The 25,365-nt window shown below is 35.1% G+C and overlaps 1 pseudogene; it reads left to right on the top strand.

Moving 5' to 3' along the window:
- LOC125679281 (sacsin-like) overlaps positions 1–22,298 on the top strand; it is a 50,717-nt pseudogene extending 28,419 nt beyond the window's left edge.
- The last annotated feature ends 3,067 nt before the right edge of the window (positions 22,299–25,365 follow it).

Here is a 25,365-nt window from a genome sequence, read left to right as displayed (position 1 = left end):
TGGGGAAACATTTTGCACACAGAACTCTTGGTTTGTGTATCTGCCTCCTGTCACAGTTTAAGCTACATGTAATTAAGACCCTTTATTCATATTATGCAACGAAAGTCACAGCCTGATACTAAATGAAGCTAATTTCTACAAATTATGGCTTATGAAAAACACCCTATGTAAACATTTTCAAGGTCGCATTATATACTGTTTGTGGTACTTTTGTTTGATGTTTTCGAATTCTTTTCTGATTCACTATTTCATGATGTTACAGTAATTTCTACTGATACTAATTTTACAATTGAAATAATTATGGTTTAAACATCCACCCATTTATCTAACATTATTTCATTCTCAGGGTCCTGCTCTGTGCTTCTACAATGACGCAATATTTGAGGAGGAAGACTGGGAGGGAATTACAATGGTCAGAAAGAGCAACAAACAAGACAATCCACTCAAGGTTGGAAAATTTCGAATTGGATTCAAATCTGTGTTTCATGTAACAGGTAATACATACATGTAATTGAAATCATACAAATAAAAGTTTCATTTACCCAATCACATACTGAAACAATTGAGTAATTAAGGTTGATTACTCCAGAATACGAAAGTTGATCTGGAGGAAATTTTGCAAAGTAAGGTTTTATTATATCCACATATACACTGTAAGACAATTACAAAATCTGAAGGATATGTGTAAGTGTGTGTATTAATGAGCTAAATATACTTGAAGTTGATGATTTTTACCTTAAAAAATTTATGTTTATGATTAGTATGATTAAATCCATATCATATGTCATAACTGCCTTAGTGACCCCATATCAGCCTGTGATATGGGACCCGCCACTTTTTGACAAATGTAATTTTATCATTATCTTCAAATGCAAAGCTGGCTGCACTTCCTTCCACTTTTTAAATTAATTTACTACTAAAGAGTATAGTAGAGTAGTAATATTTCTACTGAATAAAATACCCCCTCTTTTCCACTTTGAAAAGGAATAATATGGTTCTATACATATATAATTACCAGCATTTCATAAGAAAAATAGTAATTCAACATATGTTGCACTATGATTTGTTGAGTCTGAATATAAATCGAACTGTTGAATACACATTTTCCCTGATTCCGGTTTATTAGGTCACCTGAGTAAACTCAAGTGACCTATTCTGGGGCGCGTTTTACAAAAGAACTTACGACTTACATACTGGAATTTACCAGTTTATTGTAAGATCATTCACCCCAAATGCGACATTTTAAAACAAAGATGTTGAAAATTAAGCCTTAGAAAAGTTTTACTTAATTCATTATCAAAGTAATAACTGTGTAATAGAATTTAAGACTTGAGGCTTTGTCGTAAGTTGTTTTGTAAAACAGGCCCCTGGCAGGCTATTGCAATTGGTTGTTGTCTGTCAACGAGCGTCCTGTATTAACAATTGAACATTTTTAACTTCTTGATAGATACCATTCCGATTCTTTTCAAATTTGGTATGACGTATCTTTGGAACAAGGGGGACATGAATTGTAAATTTCAGGATTTCTGCACCCCTGGGACTTTAGGGGCAGGGTAAGAACTACCTAAAACTGACCAATTTTTAAAAAAAATCTTTTCTAGAACTCCACATGTGTAAGAAAAACTAAATGCATAATGATTTAGAACAGGCTAGGAAGGCCTCTTCCAAAACTGTAAATTTCATGATCCCGGAGGGCCTCAAATTCAGTATATATAGTGTTTATGTGTAAACAGAAATAACATCTCCTTAAATAGTGCTATTGATATTTATAAGGCCAAATGAAATATGTGTGGTTCCGGTTACACTCCCTAGAAGAATAGGGTAGGTTGGTAAGAATTTCATTTTATTTTTTGAATTTATTTTTTTTATAATGATAGATTTTAGTTGGAAACACAATTTTCTTTTACTTTCACTTCTTTGCATGTACCATTTTTATATGGATTGATCATGTATATGCATGTATGTACATGTAACTATCAAAATTGGCAGGGATTATATACAGAAAAAAAATCTGTGCATTTGCCAAAATCATGTTTTTGAACATGAAAGTAGAAAATGATATTTCAACCAGACTACTGTTTTCAAGCCCTTCCAAGTTTTTGTACGCTCGTCGTTAGACGGGACGTATTATGTTATGGCGCTGTCCGTGCGTCTGGCTGGCTGGTCGTCCGTCTAGGGTAATGTTTTCTGGACTTTTTTTCCGTAACGGATGCATGTACAACTTTGAAATTTGGTCACAATTTCGCCCTAAAGAATTGTAAGAGTGAGTTTGCATTTCAGCTGGATTGGTCCATCCTTGACCTACTTTAGGGCTATAAAAAGGTCAAACAGTTTTCCAGACTCTTTTTCGTTACAGATACAGATATTGCCCTGCAATTTACATATAAGCTTCCTTTCAGAAGAATACAAGTTCCTTTTGCATTTCAGCTGGATTGGTCCGTCTGTGACCAACATTAGGACTAAAAATAGATCAAACAGTTTTCCGGACTTTATTTTCATTATGGGTACAGATATTGGCCTGAAATGTAGTCAGCGGTTTCCTCTTGGAGGAATACAAGTTCAGTTTGCAATTTATCTGGATTGGTCCATCTTTTCAACAGTTTCCCAGACTTTTTTCATTATGGATACAGGTATTGCCCTGATACTTAGTGAAAAGCTTCCTCTCGGAGGAATACAAGTTCAATTTGCATTTCAGCTGGATTGGTCCATGCTTGACCTACTTTTGGATTAAAAATAGGTTGGACAGTTTTCTGGGCTTTTTTTCATTATGGGTACAGGTATTGCCCTGATTTATAGAAACAGGCTTCCTCACGGAGGATGACAAGTGCAGTTAGTATTTCAGCTGGATTTACACACTATGACCTACAGTACTTTAGGGGTTAAAAGTAGGTCAAACAGTTTTCCAGATTTGTTTTTGTTATCGTCACAGGTATTGCTCTGAAATTTAATCACAACCTCCCTTTCAGAGAAATACACAGTCAGATCACATTTCAAACATTTCAATTAACTTAATTTATGCACCATGACTTGCTTTAGGGCTAAAAGTAGATCAAATGGTTTCCTGGACTTTTTATCATCATAGATAGATATTACACTGACATTTTGTCACAACCTCACTCTCAGAGAAAAACATACTCAGTTCACATGTCAGATGGATTGGTGCACCATGACCCACTTTAAGGCTTTCTCTTCAGAATGTGTGTTGTATCAATTCAGAGTGTACAATATGCTTCCAGGTTGAATTTCACTGTCCGACGGGCGTATATTGTACCATTTGCGGTACTCTTGTTAAATCTTTTCAACTTTTTCAAAACTAAGGCGGGTGATTGCTCAGTATGTAATCAAATAAAACAAATCATGCATCTTTTTTTGTTCAATACAGTTTTACATGAGCATTTAAAAAAATGTTTCAGTGCCAAGGTTAGGGCCAGTTTTATTGTAGTTTGCAGTTAAATGTAGATGAAAAATAATGCATGAATGACTGATTCGGTTCATTTATGCAGTATTCATATAGAGAACGTAATTATGTTAACATTCATGGTGGTGCAGAAGGTTTAAACAAATAATATTGAATGAAATATATATATTTCAAATATCATAGAAAAACGATTATTAATTGAAAATCTGGAGATACAAACTGGAGATAGTAATATATTTTCTCCTATATTTTAAGAATTATTTGCTTGATTGACACCAAACGTGGTATACTGGTGCAGCATAAGGAGTGCATGACCCCTAATGATTTTTAGTTCACATGGTCAATCCACTCTGGACCACATAGGAAGATATTGTCTGCTCAATATCTTGAATTGGTTTGGCACTACTATCAGATGCATGTGTATAATTACCCTTTAATTTCAATTTTGCACCATGGGGGTATAGGTTTTACAAACATTTGTTAATAGATTCTGCTTCATAAGAATATAAAAACAGATCAGCTAACAAAAGAGCACAATTTGTGCCCATGGGAACTCCAACATATTGTGAGTGATGTTTGGTAATATTGAGGAATAATCATCCACAAGTCTTCAGCCAATGCCATGTGTACCCAACTGTTATTTGTATTTTAAGTGATTGAAGAAAAGCGTTCTTTTGCATAGTTTTCATTTAGATGCTCAATACTTGTAACATTCAGTGTTTTATGATAAACTAGGTTTTAGATTGACTAATTCTATTTTTTCAGATACTGTGTGTGCTGTTAGTGGAAGAACAATACTGTTCATTGACCCATTATGTGAACTTCAAGATCCCCAAAAGGTTTGTTGTTTTGCACAAATAGCAGATTATGTGCACCAAGATGTTTGTGGTCCAAGAGGACTTGAGCCTTTATATAACCTGTTTGGAATTAGCGAAGAAACAATCAGAAGTGGGGAATTCAAAGGGACTCTATTCTGGTTTCCCCTTCGGAACTCACCATCAGAATTGTCAGAAAATGTATCTACACTTGACAAAATTGCAGAGCTTATGAAGTCTTTCAAAGAAGAAATTGGTTCTGAACTGTTGTTTTTGACTTCTGTTGAAAATATTGGAGTTTACAAAATTAACAATGGAAACTGTGAAACAGAGTATTCAGTTGCATTAGATGGAAGGTGTGCTGAGATAGCCAGAAAAGACAGGGATCTGTACAAAACAAAAATTAAAGATATTGAGGGAAAAATGGCTGATGATGATAAATGGATTTTGTGTTGTGGACCAGTATGGATGAAAAGTATAGTTACATACCAAGTCAAAATGGATGAAATAGAAACAAGTCAAAAATGGCTTATTATCCAATATTTTCACACTGGGAGCATGAACAACGAATTGGCAAGCCTAATCAGAAATCAGAGGTCAAAGTACAGACCATACATTGGAATTGCTGCTAGACTTGATGAGGCTATTCCCTCTGGTCAAATATTTTGCTTCCTGCCACTCCCTTTTGGAAATGAAAGTTCCACTGGATTGCCTGTTCACATTAATGGATATTTTGCTCTAGACAGTAACAGACAACATTTAAAATGGCCATCTCAAGACCAGGTAGTTAGCGAATCACATCTAGAAAATGACATGTTGTGGAATTTATTGATGGTTCAAGAAATCTTGCCGATAGTTTACAGAGAGTTTTTGAAGGCATGGCAAGATGATTCGCTAGGAACAGAGTTAACCGAAAATTATCTAGAGATGTTTTATCATCATATCCCAAGAATGTCAGCTGTGAAGAACCACTGGGCATGTGTGGGAACTGAAGTACACAACCATGTTCTACAGTCAGAAATACCATGCTTACATAAAGGACAATGGATCAAAACTCAAGAAGCATATTACTCTATCTTCTCAAAGAACACAAATGAGGATGTAAAAAATACTGTTATTGGCTTTTTTGAAAAAAATACAAAGAAAGTCATCATCCTTCAGGGACATGAGGACCTTTTTCATTTCTGGAGAAATATATGTCCAAGAATGAAATGTACAGATCCCAGAGAAACTAGAAATATTCTGAGAAGGGATTACAGATATAAACAGTTAGGGGCCAGAGATAAAGGACACCTCCTCATCTACTCCTGCAGTGATGGAATTCTCTCTGATTTAAATGACATAGAGTTGCTACCATTGCATAATGAAATGTACCAGTCTTTTGAAGGAAAAAGGAATGAACGTCAGAAAAGTTTCTATCTCTGTGAAAAGGAAGAATTTGAGATATTGATTGGCAAAGAAGAATGTTTGGTTATGAATACCTCATCTGAACTTGGGAAGGTTTTGAAGTCACTTGCCTCCTCAGGTAAAAATTCAATTTTGTATTCTATGTAACGTGTAAACAGAATTTATATTTTAATGAACATGAATGTGGTGAAGTACTGATTGCTATGCTTCCTGGAAAATGTTATGGGGAAATATAGTTGCTGTTATGTGTGTCAATCACTCCTACCATTCATCTGAACTCGTATCTCCTAAACCATTCATCAGAAATTGATCATAATTGATCACAAGTATTCCTTGGGACAGGGATGTTTGGACCAAGGTCATTTTGAAAAAAAAATCAAGGTCATTAAGAACATATATCTTATGTAAGGAAATCGCTTCTTAATTCAACAGTTTTGAATAGCTATAAATCATACATATATCACGCAAATTAGTAACAGGCAAATGGCTTTGAGACAAAAGTCACTCAAGTTCATTTTGTAAAGTTGAGGTCACTCAAAACACTTACCTCTATATGAAATAAAACCTTCATTTCAATAATATTTCAACAGTTATTGATCATTGTGCGAGTCATTCATCATATGAAGTAATTCATTGGAGTACCCATAAATTTTACGGATATTCTTGTTCTTTTTTTTTCCAGGATACTATTCTTTCCAAAGATTGCATCAGAACACTTTTTTCCAATTTTTGAGTGAAGTTGTGTACATGCAATGTGAAAAACAAAGTCCATTGTTTGTAAAGGATAGCAGAACTATTTTTGGAGAGCTTTGGCTAAAGAAAGTATGGGAATATCTCAAAATACACCGTCAGTTATCTTTGGATCCTGTTGAAGACCTCTGCATTGTGAAAACAAAGGAATCAAACATCCTAAAGAAAATCTCCGATTCATTTATAATTGAAACTAACATGGCTGCATCTAGCGTAGATGTCTTAGGATATTTCAAAATTTGGATTGTAGATATGGCATTCCATGACCATCCGCTGTTTGCACCTGGAAAAGGAGTTGTTGTGGATTGTACAGATGATGGGAAGAGAAAGCTATTGCAGCGATGTATAAAAAATGGAATCAGTTCATTCAACACATACTGTTCCGATACCATGAGAGAATGGTTCAAAGATTTCTTGCCTATTACTTTCGATACCTCATTGGTCTCAAGTTTAAAAAGCCTTGCAATGTTCAAATCTTATTCTAGTACCCATGCAATAAGTCAGATTGAATATACATCTTTGGACAAGTGTCGTGAAGTGTATGTTGGAGATCAGGACTTTCCAATTCCGTTTCATGCTGCAATGATTTTGCCAGGGACACAAAAAGAAGAGATACTTCTTTCAGAACTGTCTGCATTGAAGGTGGATCTGGGTGGTTGTATACAGGAATGCATAAGAAAAGTCAGTGAAGGACATATTTCATTGAATGATGAGGATTTGCGAAGATTCTGCTTTTATGTGGTTGAAAAGCAACCAGAACTTAGAAACTGGAGAGAAATGCAGGAAAACTTGAATTCAATTAAATTCATTAGGAATGGAATGGGAAAACTTTGCTGTGCAAATGAACTTTATGATCCAGGTGATTCACTGCTGAACGAACTTTTTCTCTTGGAACACAAATTCCCTGAAGAGGAGGGAAGAGAAATGGATTTACTGAGACATTTGGAATTCCAGAGAAAAAACAGTCCAGCATTTCGATTTGATGTTGTTGACACTTGCCAGGTACTTAGTTCAAAGATTTTGGATGATAATTCAAATTTGAGAAAGACAAATGCTCTACTGCAGGTTTTTAGACAAAGTCCATCCTTTATCAAATCGGTTTTCCACTTAATATGCCAATTCAAAATACTGCCTTCTAAACAGGAAAGGAGCAAAAACTATCCAAAAACAATGGAGTGGTATTCAGATTCAGAGAATCTAGTCTCTTTGGAAATGGTGTACAGTTCACATTTTGAGTATGTTGTTGGGTCAGTTCTACCAGTGTCTGCAAGGCAATGGGAAGAATATGTTGATGTTACCAAAATACCACCATTGTCAGCTGTGATAAAGCATTTTGGCAAAATAATCCAAAGTTACAGCGAGGATGAGCATGAAGAATATAGGTACATCATGAAAGAAGTGTACGAGTTTTTAGCTAAAGAATATCAAAATTTTGATTCATTGTTTCCCCAACAATGCATATTTACTGAATCTGGATTTATGAGGCCCACTGATGTTTACTTAGAGCAGGACAAAACTGATTTAGACTTGGAACCATATTTCATTCCTTTACCAATGGAGTACAGTGCACTGAAGGAACTTTTTAAGGAACTGGGTTGCAATAAAAATCAGTCTAGTTTTCTGCTAATTGAAACCCTGCGCAGAATAAAGACAGAGCGATCTGAGAAGAATGACATGGCCAATATTAATCGAGACCTAGACAAAGTAGAGAAGATTTTGAAGAAGTTGTCAGAATGTTCTGAAGGGGATTTATTTGAACTGAGAAATGAAATCATTGTACCAATCCACAGTGAAGATTCAAACATACTTATATTTCGGCACCCACAGGAATTCGCATATTCTGATTCAGATTGGTTCAGCAGAACATTTACAGATGAGGATAGAATTTGTCTGATTCATTCAAAAATTGACAAAGAAATTGCCAAAACACTTGGTGTGAAGTCATTGAAAAAATTCACATTATCAGATGCAGAGGAAATTTGCACAGAATTTCGACAATTCGAACCATTGACTCAGCGCTTGAATGGTCTATTGAAAGGATATACAGATGGCCTTTCTGTTCCTAAGGAACTTGTTCAAAATGCTGATGATGCAGGTGCATCTGAAGTGTACTTTCTCTATGATGAAAGAGAAGATGAGGATGCCAAAAGTTGTCTCCTAGACTCAGGAATGGAAGGATGTCAGGGACCAGCTCTATGGGTTTTCAACAATGCAGTTTTCTCCCCAAGTGATTTCCAAAATATTCAGAAACTTAGTGGGGCAACAAAGAAAGATGACACAACAAAAATTGGAAAGTTTGGATTGGGATTCAATGCAGTGTACAATTTAACCGATGTTCCTAGCTTTGTTAGTGGCAATTACTTAATATATTTAGATCCACATAGAAAATATTTAGGCGAGGCCATTTTGCATGAGAACAGTCCAGGAATAAAGCTGAATCTTCACAATAAAATCATGCTCAGGAAACTTGAAAACCAGTTTAAGCCATTTCAAAATGTATTTGGATTCAATTCATCCAATTTTTCAAGAAACGATGTATATAATGGAACATTGTTTAGATTTCCACTAAGGACAAAACAACAGGCTCTTGGAAGTGAAATAAGTAATAAGGAATACTCACAGTCAGAGATTGAGAAACTTATGAAACTGTTCTGCAAAACATGTGGAAATATGCTTCTCTTTACCAAGAATATCAACAAAATCAAAATATTTCATGTGGGAAAATACTGCAAAAATCCTGACAAAGAGATGGAATTGGTTCTAACAGTTACAAAAGAGGAAGATCATGAGCAATTACAGAGACAAGGCAATGAAAATGTTTTAACTGCTGTTTCAAGACACTGTAGCAGTTTGGTTCAACATTCTGGATTTTTGTTCAGCTGCGTAGCATCCATTTTGTTTGAGAGCAAAGGACATACATGGGTTGACGTAACTTTTCCATTGAAAGAAGAAACAGACTGGATGATTTCATGGGCATTAGGAGCAGATAAATCATTAAGACTATTTCAGGACAATAAAAGTGATGGAGCTCTTCCTCTTTCTAGTGTCGCTGTCCCTGTGAATATTATGAATGATAGCATTTCTCCACTCTACCTTGATGCAAATTTCAACAGGTATGGATTCTACAACACAGGGCATCTGTTTTGTTATTTGCCACTGCCAATAGAAACAACATTGAACTTTCATGTGAATGGGAATTTTGCTGTTTCATCAGATCGTCAAAGACTTTTGATCAGAAGTGAAGATGATAAAGATCACACAGAACAAACACTATGGAATTGCAAATTAGTATGTGATGCTACTTTAGAAGCCATTCTGCAGTTATTAATGGCGATTAGAAATGTTGCTGGAGAAGATTATTCTTCTTTTGGACTTTGGCCAATACAGATGTGTGACAGTTTTTGGCAGACTTTCAAGCATGAATTTTACCAGACGATCGTGCATCGCAATTTACCTCTGCTAAAGACGCATTGTGGTTGGAAAACATTTCAAGAGTGCATGTTTTTACATTCAGACATAGAATGTGACAAAAGCTTAAAAGAGACAGCTTTAGACATTTTGAAGAGCAACCCGCTCAATGGAAAACTTATAACAGAAATACCAACTGATGTGTATAGAGAATTTGAAAGTCATATAGCTATGCATTTCAAACAACAAATCATAACGTATGAGACATTTATCACAGAATGTTTTTTACCAAATATATCAAGTTACGAAGGAAAAGAGTATGATGAAATTGTGTTGGGGGCAATCCGATCGGAAAACAGAAATATCCTTCCTGCTGTTATGGAAACAAATTGTATTTCAATTTGCACGAATGATCTACGTAGAGAACCAAGGCATCTCATTCATCCCCGATCATCTGTGTCTGGATTATTCTCAAATGAAGATAAACGATTTCCCACAGATATGTTTCGTCATGAAAATGATCTTGAAATACTCACTAGACTTGGAATGATGAAAGATGAAATACCACCAGAACTTTTGGAATCACAGACAAGAGATGTGATTAACCTGTCAAAGCAGTGCTGGGAATGTGGGTTACATCGCTCAATGGAAATTATGAAGTATATGTTTCACATGTATGACAAAATACCTGAAAGCACGAAACACAATATGTCCAATATGCCATTTCTACCAGTGAAGAGAAAACCAAGTGATTGGCCAATTAAATGGCAAAGTGAATTCTTAGCAGTAAACTGTTGCGAAAAACAGTGCACAATTCACAACAGTGATGCAGATGAACAACCAGTTTTCTTTGAAAGTCCTGGTAAAATGTTCTTTCCCGAAATTGAAAAATTAGTTGGATCCACTCAAACAATTCTGGGTAAATATGAGTTGTACATGTCATATTTCAAAGAACTACAGTCTCTTGGAGTTAAAACTGAGAAACATGTAGGACTGGAAATGTTGAAACATCAGCTTAAAGAAATTACAAGTGAACCAAAAAATGCTGAAAATAAAGCAATTGAAGATATGTGTTATGATATATACGCTGCTCTTGAAAAACGATTGTCTGAAAAGGATCTGGAAGCAAAAAAGTTTATTCAGGATCATATGCCAAATTTCCCATGTATTTTGACCGAAAATTCATTTGCCTTTCCAACGCAGGTTGTGTTAGAATTGCCGTACGATTGTAGTCCTTATCTATTTTGTTTAAAAACAAAGTTTGCTCGTCAATTTCCAGACTTGATGCAGACTTTAGGAGTTCGAAAATTCTTTGAACCTGAGGAAGTGTTGGATGTTCTTTCAAACATCAAAGACAAATACACGGAGAAGAAGCTGCTTGGAAATGAGTTGCAATTGGTTTGCAGAATAGCAAATGCTTTGGAACATTTTGAGAATGTTTCGAATGATACACTTTTCCTTCCTGATATGAGTGGATTCTTTTTTCCAGTGCATGACCTTTGTTTAAATGACTGTGATTGGCTTCCAACAACAGAATCAATGAATTTTCTGAATTCAGAAATTACCCTCAAAGTAGCAAATCTTGTAGGCATAAAATCCAAACGAGAACAAAATATCTTTTATCAATCTGAAGGATTTGGGGATGCATTCGGACAACATGAAGACTTAACAAATGGTATAAAACGGATTCTAAATGGTTATCCAGAAATAAATATCATGAAAGAACTTCTGCAAAATGCTGACGACGCAGGAGCAACAAAGCTACACTTCATTAAGGACTTTCGTACGCATAGTTGTGACCATGTATTTAGTGAAAACTGGAAAGAATTGCAAGGCCCTGCTTTATGTGTTTTTAACGATAGTGTATTTACAGACAAAGATATGGAAGGAATACAGAATTTAGGAATTGGAAGCAAAGGAGATGATCCAATGGCAACAGGACAGTATGGAGTTGGATTCAACGTTGTGTACCATTTGACTGATGTGCCTTCATTTTTAACAAGAGATTTCCAAAATTCCCAAGACACATTGTGTGTCTTGGACCCACATTGCAGATACATTCCATGTGCATCAGAAAAGAAACCAGGAAAAAAATTCCGAAATGTTTCAAAAAATGTCAAACAGCAATTTAAAGATATATTGCCTTGCTATTTTGATGAGAGTGAATTATGGAAGTCGTTTTCTGGAACTCTGTTTCGTTTTCCATTGCGATGCAATATAGAATCTCTGTTGTCGTCAAGATTGATATCCTGTCAATATATTGAAAAACTTCTGAATGAACTGAAAAATGACATGGGAGACTGTCTCTTGTTTTTGCGCAATGTGGAAGAAATAATGATTTCATCTGTAGACGAAAGGGGATTTTTAGTAAAAGAATTCGAAGTTTCTGCAAAGAAAACAATGATATCACCAGAAACAAGAAACACAATTGTCCAAGATTCAAAACAGAAAATGAAGGAAAATGCAATGTTTTTGTGCTCAATGGACAGAAAAGAAGCCATTTATAACTTAGAAGTTAATATCAATGAACAACAAGTTCAGGAATGGTTGATTGACACTGGATTTGGATTTCATAACAAAGATGACATTCCTCAAACCATCAAGGAAGCTTACAGAGAAAGAAAACTTGCTCTACTACCCAGTGCTGGAATTGCCATTATTCTGAAAAACATGAAAATGACATATAACAACAATAAAAAAGTATATTCACATAGCGAAGAACAATTGAAATTTGGAGCCTATTGTTTTCTTCCTTTGCCTATTGAAACAGGTTTGCCAGTGCATTTAAATGGGCATTTTGCATTGGATCATGAAACTCGGCAAAATATTTACTGGCCAAATTATGACAGTGCAGACTTGAAAATTACCTGGAACAAAACTATCATTAAAAATGTTATAGTGCCTACATATGCATTGGCCATTGAACATCTGAGAAATTTGCTCTTCCCAGACTCTCTTTCAAATCGACCTTGGGATCAGTTAGACATATTTCACAGTGTGTTTCCATCAATGAAATCTTTAAAAGATAAAGTTTGGCAATACACAGCTGCAGAACTCTATCGATTTATTGAAATCAACTGCAAATTCTTTGCAATTGTTCACAGGGAATATCAAAGTATTGATATGTCAAAAGAAGCAGACAAAACTACAGCCAAAGCTAGTGGAGTAGAAGAGCAGACTGCAAGTACGCCTGATGCTAATGCAATGATGCATGACCAGCCACTCAAAGTAACATGGACTACGTTGCAGTCTACATTTTTTGATGATATACGATGGCAACTGAGGCAAGATTATACAAAGGATGGATATTACTATACTTATGGAAAGAGCCAAAAACAATTACGTGAATTGTGCTCAAAAGAGTCGGAATTTCTTGCTGGATGTTTGAAAAATCTTGGAATGTTGCTTATAGAAACTCCACTTGGGTGTTTTGCAGCATGAGAGATGCAGGGATAGAGAGTGTTGAAATCATATCATCAAAGGTTGTACTTCAGTTTTTGAAGACTTATAAATTGGATGTGCAGAACAGATGTGGAATTGAAAGAGTTGATATTCCTGTAACACATTCAGAAATGAGAAGTGGTTGTGTGGTCATATCTCTACTGTGTTATTGTGTACGTGATAAATCACTAACAGCTACTGACATAGAACATGTGCCGCTCCTATTGACTGCAGATGGTTACCTTCGAGAGTTTCAAAATGATTGTATCATTTATTTGGTAGACTTTCCACATCTTTTACCAAAATCAACTAATATGATGGTTCATCTTGGACAGATGTCCACATTAGAAAGTTTTCCAGCTTTACGGGTATTTGTCAAAAAATTGGAGATTGTGAACTTTTCAAAACTTCTGTGCAATAATATTTCTTCCTCATTTTGTACCAACTTCAAGCTTGGTTGGAATCCAGAGTTGGATTCCATTATAAATCGACGATGGATGCAGTGGTTTTGGGCATTTATAGAACAGAATTTATCCTCCTTTATCAAGGAAGAGAAAAGAAAAACTAATGGCACAAAAACTGAAGAGGAATGTGTAAAAGATTTTGCCACTAATTTGCTTACGCAGTTAGGGCAATGGAATTTTGTTCCAGCACTTGTAAAGCGAAACAGTGAACCAAATGATTGTTTTATATTCTCTCTTGCACATGGAAAGAAAGTTTTCAGACCATTGTTTGGAAAATATACAGAAGAACAGAAAGCATTGAAGGTTCTTAATGTACCATTACTTGATGAAACCTGTTTGCCAATTTACAGAGAAGAATTCCATGATATACATTACCTGTCTGCTGTTCTGCAGTCAGTGGTTGCAACAGTTGAAGATGTAGAGGGTATTTTAGAATGCGTTTATTGCAATTCCAGTGGACTCAACCTAAACAGCCAATGTAGTTTAACTATTATGGAATATTTTGGCCGGAACCTCAAGACTCTCCAACTGAACTCTCATTGTAAAGAAAAACTTGCTTCTCTTCCACTTTATTGTGGCACCTTTCATGAATGTGTAAGTGTGCAAGGTAAAAATGTTATCATTTTACCTGACAGTGTTCCAAAACAGGGATTAGAAGAGTGGAGTGTGAAACAAAATGTCTTCTTAATGAAAGAAGAAGGAAAGCTAACGGAACTCTACCTTTATGTTGGATGGAGAAAGGTCACTGGCATTGAATTTTACATTCATTTCTTACTTCCACACTTCCATGACCTGCCACCTGCTACAGTCATGTTACATATGAAATATATCAAAGATATTATGCTACCTTCATTGCAGTACAAATCTAAAGAATACCAACTTGAAATTACACAATTAGATGCATTGCTACAAAAAATTCCATTCTTACCCACAGCATGTAATGGTGAATATGCATGTGCAAGTGAGTTTTTCAACCCGCATAAAAGCATTTTTCAGGTACAAAACTGCCTTTGTAAACCATCTGAATTGCCACCAAAACCATTTGATGATCATGAGTGGGAAGAGTTTTTAATCCATTGTGGAATGAAGAGTGAATTTACACCAGAAATATTTTTGGAAATTGCTAATCGTTTGCAAGAGCTGGGAAATATGGAGGGCTTAACACCAGTGGTGCAAGGAAATTCGGAGTATCTTGTTAGAGTTTTGTTTTGTTATGACTCATGCCTGAGAAAGAGTTTTCCATTTATGAATGCTGTGAAACATATTCGATTTTTATGTCCGCACCCAGTTTTAAAGATACTCACAAGGATGGTGCCACAGTATGGTGATGATAGGAAATTGATTTGCTTTCGAAAATCAACTTTTCCTTCAAATGAGCTATTAAGCTGGTCTACTATGAAAATCATATCTGAAATGACACATGGTGCTATGAAGGCATTGCCAAATAATGATCAAGTAACAGTCAAAGAGGCTTTGGAATTGTACGATTCACCTCCAATGCAGTATGTTGTTAATCATGTGAAGAATATGTGTTCTTCAAGAAATCAGTTGTCAGAACTTATAGCTAGAAGTGATGAAAATGAAAATGCAGTCACTGAAATCATGTTTCGTGTTTATACTTATCTTCAACAAAATATGAATGACATACCTGTTGATTCTTTCAGAGAAGTTCCATTCATTTTTATCAAAAACAAAAAGGTTCTAACTATTCCACAATGTGTAGTTCTGGAAATGAACGAAAGTGAGGAGATTCCACCCTATCTCTACAAAGCACCAGTACACTTTGGACAATTCCAGTCAGTTTTTCAAGCCTGTGGTGCTAAAGATACTCTTTTATGCAAGCATTTAGCAAATGTGCTTCATGAAATATATCTATCATCAAAAGGGAATGAATTGGAGCCAAACGAAAGAAAAAGCACTAAAATGGCTATGCAACAGCTGTTCAGAAAGCTTAAAGTAGAAAAGGGCTCAGAAATAATTTCACCTCCATTGTATTTGCCAAGCAAAAAACACAAGTTGGTACGGTGTGATGAAATGGTATTTGTGGATGACCAACTAATTGAAAAACGGGTCGGAAACTGTATGCCGGACTTAGATTTTTTCATTGGGTTTCATGAGTTAGAAATGATAAATGTTTTAGATCCACTGGCAGAAATCAATCTGCTCCCAGAAAGACATCGTCCTAAGTTGCTTTCCAGAATAGTGACTGAAAAATTGAGACCGGGTTGTAAAGAAAATGATGTACATTCAGATCTTGCTTGCTGCCTTCAACAGTTTCTGCGAGGTCAGGGTTTTTTCGCTGGTTTCTGTAGACTTGTCAGACATGAATTGTACAAAAATAATTTAACATTTGATGAGAGTCAACAGATGAAGATTTTTGAAAAATTACAACGTGTTTCTGTCACTCATTTGGAGAAACTTGAAACAGTTTTAATGTATAAAAATTCTACGCTTTTGAACTCAGAGAGATTGAGAAGGGTATTTGGAGGAGAAGTATATGAAGATGCAAATAACTCCTTAGAATTACACATATACTTCAAAGCAATGCCAACTGTTGATGCTGCCATTTGGATTAATGACATTGCCGTAGAGTTGTCAATAATCTTGAACACATTTCTTGGTGACGTTTTGTTAAAGACCCAGATATTTTTACCATATGTATTGAAATGCATGCAAAATCCCAGTAGGATTGAGCATGAACTAAATCTTAAAGAAATCATGGCAGTAGAAACGGGACAGGTTTTGAATATCTTGCCTTTCATGCCTGAGCTTGGAACAGAAATTTCCATTTCATTACATCACCTTTTGGACAATTCATGCACATTCATCGAAACAGGACAATATGTAGCATATGAGGTGTATGATCCAATTGTAGATGAAGATAACCCAAAAAGTGAAGATATGCCTGTCTATATTTTAGCACAGGTAATAGAAACAATAACAGAATGTGCCTTTCATGGACCTAATGCTGAAGAATGGAATATGAAATACAAGATTAGTGTAAGTAGAGAAGAAACATGTGTTGCTGAAGCATCGAGGGTATACAAGTTTGTTAGAAAGGATAAAGTTGATAAAGATGTTGATGTGGTTGATGGTGCAGTAGTCTTCCATTGGAATATTGATAGAGTGAAAGTACACATCAGAGATGTAATGAGAAATGCTTTTGGAAGGACAAAATCAGAATTCAAAAGAACAGTAAAGAGACTTTTACTTCAATATCATCCTGATAAACACACTGAAAACAAAGATTATTATGAAAATCTAACAAAATTCATCAATTTCATTAAAGAAAAACTTGAAAATGGTGAGTCAGTCGAAGATGTTGATATCTTTGGCTCTGACAAGAGCAATTCTCAAAACAATTATTCTACTTCTGAGTTTTGGAGTTCGTGTTATAATCGTGGATCTGCATATGCCAGAAATAGCAGAGATTATACTGGTTCAAAAGACAGTAGCCACTCTTCCTTCTTTCATGCTTTTAATGAAAGAGGGTCCCAACCTGGTCAAGCAAAACGATGGTACAAACAAGCTGAGATTGATTTCAACGCTGCCTCTACAGATCAAAATGGACCAAAGGCTTATAACTGGGCTTGTTATAAATGCTATCAGGTAATATTTCATTTCCAATGTTTTGCCTTCATTATCCTTACCTATTGTATTGATAGCCATTTCCTCATGAATGCGATGTAGTTGTGAACAATGTGCATATGAATCTTGAAGAACATGTTAGTATGTCTACTTCAGTAATTCTGACCGAAATGAAAGTAGAATGTAAATTTAAGAAATAAACGTCATTTCTGAAAATGTATGAGAGCATGCATTGCAATATGTCATGCCCTCACATATTTTAAAAATGAAATTTTGTTTCTTAATTGTATTTACTACACTATTTTAATTAGTATTTGAGCTTATTTGAACAAATGAACATTTTTTACGTATCCATGTAAAACTTTTTATTTATAAGATAATTCGTGGAATGGGGTGCATTTGAAATTGTGCAATGAAAGTATTTGGGAAATGGTATCTGAATATGATATGATATTTGATTTAATTTTATAATCTTATATTAATCTGAGAAACAGTAGGTGGTATATTGCCATAGTTATTTGAACTATAAATGCACTGTGATAAGTGTTATCAAAAAAAATATCTAATATTATAATCGATAATGATTAATAATGATGTATGTAATATTTGTAAACATTCTTACTATATAGTGAATATTTTTCTGGCCTGCATGCATTGAATTCTTTCCATTCAAAATTATGATTTTAAAAATATATACAGGCAGTTGAAAAGGCACTGAAAGCTCTGCTATACCAGTTAGATGCTGGCAAAGTTTCTCTCAACACACACAGTCTATCATCTTTGGCGTATTCAGTGGGTGATGTTAATCTGTCAGGACTTGTTGGTTGTCTGGAAAGTATTACTGGAAGTTATTTCCGGATGCGTTATCCTGATGCTGTTCCTGGAGGCAGTATTCCGTCTGATCTGTACACAGAAGAACATGCAAGGAGGGCCATAGAATGTGCACAGGAAATTTTTCAGATAGTACGACTGAGGATCCCTAGTTTGTAGATGGTTAGTATACATTGAATAGATACAGGCTGCTGACTGAGACATGAGTGTTTATTTCTGTAATTGTTGCATGCATATGCAAACTTTAAAAAGTTGGGGCTTTCAAGCTCACATGAATCAAATAATCAAGGGAAATTTTCTGATCACGTTTTTATCTGGCACATGTTTGTCCATCTAATTTAACTTTTCACATTTTCATCTTTTCAAGAACCAGACATTCAATTTTGTCAAAGTTAAATGTAAGGATCTCCATGTGTCACAAATTCATGTTTGTCCATGCTATGACATCCTAGACTCTAGATGGTGTTACAATAAGGGTTTAAAGTGACATAAATTCTATAATGAAGAATACCATGGCGACAATATGTGAAATTAGATTAGATTTCCTTATGATACAAGTACATGTATGTTCACACCATGCATGAGTTTACTCAGGTGACCTATATATTGTCATTTGTCTCCCATATGGCCATGTAGTGAAAATGCATTAACCTTCTCTACTACCATACAGGTATATATTTGAGAAAAACCAAATGCATGATTATGATGTTCATGAAGCTCTCTACCTAAATTGTGAAATTCAAAGGCACCTGGGTCAGGGATTCAGGCCGTAGAGTGGGGCCAATATGGCCGTATAGTGAAAATGCATTAAATCTGGGAAACTCTTCTCTACTCCCATATATATTTGAGAAAAACCAAATGCATGAGCATAATATCCATGAATATCTAATACATATTTATAGGAAAATCTTCTCCAGAACCAATGGGCCAATTTCAATCAAACTAGATACAAATCATCCTTAGATGAAGGGTATTCAAGTTCATTGAAATGAAGGGTCATGCCCCTTCAAAGGGGAGATAATCACAAATATAGGAAGGGGTCATTTAAAAACCTTCCTCTCAAGGACCACAAGGCCAGAAAAGCTGAAATTTACATGAAAGCTTCCTTACAAAGTGGAGATTCCAGTTTGTAAAAATCAGGACCCCTGGGGTTAGGATGGGGCCACAATAGGGGATCAAAGTTTTCCTTGTGAATGTATAGGGAACCAAACTCTGCACAAGGCATCCTTAGATGATTTTTTTAATATGAAAGACCAATCCCATCTACATTGTACACGGGCATATGATAATTAATTAATTTGTAGTCAAGGTTAATAATTAAGTTTGATAATCAATGAAGTTTTAGTTTTTACCTTTGCCAACTTGTTTGTATGATGATAGTTTTGCTCAGGCTTGTTTATTTCTAGGACCTACTGCTCAGGTGAGCGATGTGGCCCATGGGTCTCTTGTTGTAAGTATGTCTTTGAAATGGAACTCCAGTCCTGTCAATCTTGCTATCTATTCTATATTGATTGTATATATGTTAGGGGCAAGATCAAAAGTTCAATGTCTGACCAACAAAACAAACAAACTAAAATTCACATGGTTTTCACCGAGACCCACCCCCAACCCTCCTTAATTCTAAATATGATGAATGTTGAAACAAATCAATTTACAAGTAAAAACATACAAATATAAATACTACTGTGTATGACTTTACTACAGTTTATCCACTAATTGAAACGTACAAAACAACTATTAAAAGTTCATTAAAATGTAATATTATTATGTGGTTGTTAACAGCCACTTGTCTTTTTTCCACTAAAGTGTAATAGATGTCGGATGACAGAAACTTACGGGAGTCTTTAATCCCCCTCCTCCTAACTATTTGAATTTAGATTTTTATCCAACATCGATCTTTTGATCTCGCCCCCTTAAAAGGAGAAGCTTTGGGATGACGTTATTTTTGGAATAGATGTTATGCTGATAAAAGTTTCATTTCTTTGTTACGATAATTGATTTGAATCTTTGCAGAATGCAAATCTTGGAATATACTACATATAGCTGTTGGGGGAAAGGTACATTTATTCCTGCCACTGAATTCAGACTGATATGAAGAGTCCACTTGCTGTGGATGAATTGTACAGACAAACTTTTGGAACTTCCAACGTTATCTTTTAACCTTTTCTGTTATAACTTTGTAAAATACACAATGCAATTTAATATTCATGTATGTATGATTTATGTATATATCTGTGAATTAAAAACCAAACTTGTATAAATTGCTTATATATCTGTAATGAGTAATACTGTACTATATGTAAATAGTCATTGAGTTTTTGAAAATTGAATACTGTAGATTTCTAAATATACGCGAGGAATTCATTATCGCGTAATTTTGCGAGAGGCATCACTCACGAAATAAAGATACTCGCTTTTATTTTTCTGTTGTTAGAATGCATGTATAAGTACACTTGATTGAAAGACTACATGTGAATTCATGTTCACACGATTTGACATACATGTATACGAGTCATTTCGCCAAACAGTGTACGCGCGTAAAATAAGGAATCTACAGTATGTAGTAAAACAAACTTATAGTGAAGTGCATGGGATGAACTATTTTGATTTGCTATACATCCAGTAAGTCTATATATATGTGTGTGTTGTAAAACTACAGGGAATGAAAATCACTTCACTGAAGTTTGAATTCATTATAAAATGAAACCGTGTTAACTGTATATTTATCTGTTATTTTGAAATTTGTACTGATGATAGACAAAATGTGGATTTATTATGATAGTTTTACTAGTTTTCTTAAGCCAGTTGGGGGGGGGGGGGCATTTAGTCCTCAGTCTCCTGAAAATTGAATAAGACTGGACATTTAAACATTTATGACTGTTCTGTTTCTTCTATTTGCACAATACAAAAATATTGTTTAAAATTTGTGTATTTGAAGAATATGCTTTATTTGTCATTATTTCTATAATAAGGAAGTGAAATATGTATTTGATGTATATATTGAAAATTTTGAATTATTTTTATTATTGACGGCAAGGTTTATAATTCATATTACTACACACATGTACAGTGATGGATTTATTTTTCTTATATTTGACATTTGTTTTCAAGTGAATTTGACTTGTAAATTTAGCTTTTCAAGTACGTTTTTAGCTATAATGTTGCAATGTATATGTTGAGAGTGTATGATGTATCGTTTCATAGAGAAAATTCATTCACAATTGTGTTTAGTATAAATTGTTGTATAATCAGTTGTTATGTTACAAAATGTCTATTTTATGAGGATGTATTGAATTCTCTAAAGATAAAAATGAAGTTATTTTTATCTCAGTTTGGACACGGAGATGTATGTAGAGTATAGATGATGTGTAGTTTAATGCCAGTATTAAACGACACATTCATTATGATAAAATCATCATTGAGACCACTCTTGATCATGAAAACTTAACCACGTTACTGGTTGTGTCCAATCAATCAATAGAAATCTATGTACAGGACTTTGTTTAACCTGAAATGTTGTTGTCCATAGTTTAAGGGACTTAATAAACATGTATATACATTTCAGCTGAAAACATCAACTACTAATGTTATTGATTTTTTTGTATATCGAATGTTTTGTAAACATTATTAAGTTCGTTTTAGGCAAGTTTTTCTGTATATGTTGTGATTATCTATTGAATATACTAGTGGTACATGTATGTATAAAGTATTTTTAATGCCCTGATGAAGTTCAAAAGGTATATTGTACTAATATTTGGTCTGCCTTTCTGCAACGTTTACCTAAGTCAAAAAGCGTTAAACCATGATACAAGTTGATATTCTATACTTTCACTGTAGTGAATATATTGGTTAATTTCAGAGCTTTGTCAAGGCAAAGGATCAGCATACACGTGTAACCTAGCTTTTTAAAGATATATAGTCACTTGCATGTAATGTAAACATAATGTTTCAGAATCTGTTTAATCATTAGAATATTATCTTTCCTCTTAATTCAAAGATGTATGTACATGTATATTTAAAAATGATTGAATTATGGGATTATGATGTACCTATAAGATTGTACATTGTATTACCTATCTAGTTGATGATTCTAACATTCTGAGTGTATTTGACATTCTATATTGCAACTAATAGGATGTACATGTATACCTATAACAAGAATAATGTGGAAATTATGATGAAGTTGTTATTTTTTTCACCTGGGGGAAAATACAGCATCTGTTGTGCATTCATGTATGTGGTATGTATGTTATGTCTATCGTAAAGTGAGGAAACTTGGAAATTTAGCGTATGAATACATGTAGCATACAGGTACATGTACATTGTATCATCACTTCTTCAAACTGGGGGGGGGGGGGTGTTGATATCATATAAACTATCTACTTTTATTTTTGTGCCCCCCTTCAAAGAAAGGGGCATATTGCTTTGCACATGTTGGTTGGTAGACCACACGTTGTCCGCTCAATATCTTGCGAACCGTTAACATGATCGTAATATTTCATGTGGATTGGTTATAAGACAAAGAGGACCCCTATTGATTTTCAGGTCAAGGGTCAATCCACTCTGGACATAGGAAGATGCTGTCCGCTCAATATATTCAGTAACTTCTCCTTGACAGACATCAAACTTGGTACACTGATGCAAGGTGAAGATAACGAACAGTGATCAATCTCATAACTCCTATAAGCAATACAAAATAGATAGTTGGGCAAACACGGACCCCTGGACACACCAGAGGTGGGAAACCAGTGCCTAGGAGAAGTAAGCATCCCCTGTTGACCGGTCACACCCGCCGTGAGCCCTATATCCTGATCAGGTAAACGGAGTTATCCGCAGTCAAAATCAGTGTGCCAAAAACGGCTTAACAATCGGTATGAAACACGTCAGACAGCATTTGACCCAATGCGAGGTTGTACTGACGAACTGGATCGCTATAACGACCATAGAACTTGCGAAATGCTGACTTCAATCGAGACTGTTGAAACCCCTGTACCATCAACTTGTTTGTCAGTAGCTTACCTCGATTTAAAAACTGAATATACGCAGAACAAGCTCTTGCATATCGAATCAGTTGAGATATATAAACACCATATGCAGGTGATAATGGAATATTGCTACATAAATATGGGAAGTTGACGATGGAGAAGCTGAAATCATCCCGTTTGTCATACAGTTGAGTTGTCAGTTTGCCGTTAATGTCTACTTTCAATAAAATATCTAAGTATAAAGCAGAAGTGGACGACTCTGTGGTGTCCTTTATTTCGAGATCGCAGGGATATATCAAATCGACATATGAATGAAAGCTATTATTGTTAATAGACAAAACGTCATCGATATATCTAAATGTGGAATTGAAGGCCACAGCGAGAGATTTTTTCTTCTCGCGTAGAAGTTTTTGAATAAATTCTGCTTCATATGAATATAGAAACAGGTCAGCTAACAAAGGAGCACAATTCGTGCCCATGGGAATTCCAACAGACTGTTGGAAGATCTGATCACCAAAGACCACAAAGATATTGTCAATGAGAAACTCTAGCATATTTTTTTTTCAACTTCAGAGTACTTGTGCATGGAATCAGAGTGGTGTTTAACAAAGTAAGTTTTTGAATGACTGATCACTAGATATGAATATTTCCGTTTTTGTTGAAGAAGCAACTGTCTATGATGTCAAAAAGTCTAGTCTTTGATTTATCGTGAGGAATGGTCGTGTATAGTGTTGAAAAGTCATAGGTTTTAATGTTATTGATTTGGGGAAAATTCTGCGATTTCAAGTTTACTAAAAGTTCTTTAGAATTTTTTAGAATCCACATTTGATTAACACCACTTCTTGCATATGTAGTCGCATTGTGAGGAGTAGATGACCCATAACCATTTTGAGGTCACATGGTCATGGGTCAAAGTGGACATAAGAATATACCGACCGCACAATGCCTAGAGAACCTTTTGCTTGACAGACATCAAACTTGGTTCACTGGTACATCTTCAGAAGTAGATGACCCCTCTTGATATTGATGTCAAGGGTCAAACTGGACATAGAAATATACTATCTGCTCAATATCTTGAGAACGTTTTGTTTGACAGACATCAAACGTGGTACACATGTAAATCTTTAGGGGAGAATGACCCCTATTGAATTTGAGGTCAAACTGGACATATGGAAGGTACTGTCCACTCAATATCTTGAGAACCCTTGAATAAAACTTGGTACACTGGTACATCTTAAATAGTAACTGACCCCTATTGATTTTGAGGTCACATGGTCGAGGGTAAAACAGAACATGGGAAAATACTGTCTGCTCAATATCTTGAGAACCCTGTGCTTGACAGACATCAAACTTGGTACACTAGTACATCTTGAGGAGTAAATGACTCCAATTGATTTTGATATCACGCGGTCAAGGGCAAACTTGACATAGGAATATACTGTCCATTCAATATCTTGAGAACCCTTTGCTTGACATCAAACTTGGTACATCATAAGGAGTAGATTACCCTTATAAAATTTGAGTCCATATGGTCAAAGGTCATGGGTTAAACTGGACATAGTAATATATTATATCATATATTTTAAGAATCATTTGCTTATTGATACCAAACTTGGTACACTGGTACAGAACAAGAAGTAGATAACTCCTATTGATATTTAGGTCACATGGTCAATCCACTCTGGACATGGGAAGATATTGTCGGCTCAATATCTTGAATTGGTTTGCCACTACTATAAATTATATGATGAATGTGTGTAACCCTTTTCAATTTTGCACCATGGGGTACATATACATGTATGTTTTGGAATCATTTTTTTTAATTATAATTTATTTTTACATTTTGACAAAAACACACACACACATACAGAGAGATATTTGCATCTATAAGTTTGTCCAACCGTTCCCAGGCCTCACCAAAGATCCATGTCGGATATTGATGAAAGCAAGGGAACGTAAAACTAAACTGCGGTGTCTTTCAGGATTTCCGTTCATTTCAAAGAAAGTCATTGCTTGCAATGGTAGAATAGCAATCTTTCTGCCATAAGAAATTCCCGAAAAGGTGTTGAGGAATTTGAGTGAGAGAGAAGGAATTGTACTTATATTAGACAACAGACATTTTCACAGGCCCGTGATTCTCACTTCTAAATGCCGAGCGTTTAGCGAAGGAGAACCCACTACCATAGACATAAGTAGGCCTACTGTTCGTTACCTTCACCTTTCATTCAAGCGGATTATGAACAGTTCACATATAGAAA

The sequence above is a fragment of the Ostrea edulis genome, chromosome 2 (assembly GCF_947568905.1).
Source record: "Ostrea edulis chromosome 2, xbOstEdul1.1, whole genome shotgun sequence".
Lineage (NCBI taxonomy): Eukaryota > Metazoa > Mollusca > Bivalvia > Ostreida > Ostreidae > Ostrea > Ostrea edulis.
The sequence above is the reverse complement of the archived record's forward strand: the minus strand, read 5'-3'. Positions and strand labels throughout refer to the sequence as shown.